Source organism: Mastigoproctus giganteus, chromosome 8 (genome assembly GCF_048544385.1).
Source record: "Mastigoproctus giganteus isolate SK-2022 chromosome 8, ASM4854438v1, whole genome shotgun sequence".
In the NCBI taxonomy this organism is placed as follows: Eukaryota; Metazoa; Arthropoda; class Arachnida; order Uropygi; family Thelyphonidae; genus Mastigoproctus; species Mastigoproctus giganteus.
The window spans coordinates 1,796,068-1,797,219 of record NC_143582.1 but is presented as its reverse complement, the minus strand read 5'-3'; the positions used below and the strand labels follow the sequence as shown (position 1 = coordinate 1,797,219).

The 1,152-nt window shown below is 39.3% G+C and overlaps 1 non-coding gene across 1 annotated transcript; it reads right to left on the bottom strand.

Moving 5' to 3' along the window:
• Nucleotides 1–858: 858 nt before the first annotated feature.
• Nucleotides 859–931, bottom strand: TRNAK-UUU (transfer RNA lysine (anticodon UUU)). The gene has a single exon. It is a non-coding gene; the product is annotated as a tRNA-Lys (tRNA).
• Between the last annotated feature and the right edge of the window lie 221 nt (nucleotides 932–1,152).

Sequence of the window (1,152 nt, the reverse complement as noted above, 5' to 3'; positions counted from 1 at the left end):
TACAAAGAGGGCTGATTGTTGGTGCACGTTTAGCAGGGGCACCTGGACTAAAACTGCTAATTTGCTCTGCCGAGGAAAACCATGCCGACTCCAGGGTTTGCTCCAACAGAGCTCAAGTCCCTACTTCCTGACCCGACACTACGTGCTCAGGATGGAAAGTAGGGGGACGGTGGTGTTCCAAGTGCCAAGTGGCCAGACGAAACATAACCCAACACTATACCACAAACTGCACAATTCACACACTATCTGGTCTTTACGTAATACAAATTCTCTAAAGGCCAGATAGTGTGTGAGCTTGATGGTCCCCCCATTTAAATTTTTTTTAGGGCATCTACCGTGCTCTTCAAATTGTCATAAACGCCAATCCGAACGCTGAGTTGGCACCTAATTTTTCCATACTCTCTACGCCGAACACATACAAAGGTATCCCCTCTTGGCTATATTATGTCCTATTCCAGATATTTCTGCAAACATTGCACAAGTTGCACATTTCGTTAGGCAGTGATTCGTAGGTGAATCGCGCCTTTGGTTTTCTCCTGAGCTACAGCATCCCCGCTACTTTGTGCTTATTGCTTTGCTGCTACAATCAGGGGCATAATTTCTGTTTAAATAGAATTTAATTTAAGGATAATAAATTATAATTTACAGAATGAACAGTTAAATTTAAAAATAAGCTAAACGAACGTGACTAAAGCTATTAAACTATTTGTTGAACGCAATTTAATAAGTTAATTATTCAAAAAGACGGTAAACATATTTAATAAACTTAACCGTTCTCACAAGCTCCAAATCCTTTGAAAAACGAATTTATTAGTGGATCAAAGGGAACCGTGTACTTTCGTTCAAAAGTAATTTTCTCGCCCGAACAGGGACTCGAACCCTGGACCCTTAGGTTAAAAGCCTAATGCTCTACCGACTGAGCCATCCGGGCTGCTTCATTTCTAATCTAATTTGTTTTTAATGGAAAGTTTTGATTTAAAAATAAAACGAGAGAAAATATAAGAACTGTTGAACAGACTTAAGGGGCGTTTATTCTTTCTGTACGATAACGCAATCAAAGGTCACATATAAGAAAGCCGCTCGGAAAAAAAAATAAATAAAATTAAATTAATCAAGTGAATGAAGTCAGAGATGAATTCTGACTGGGCGCAT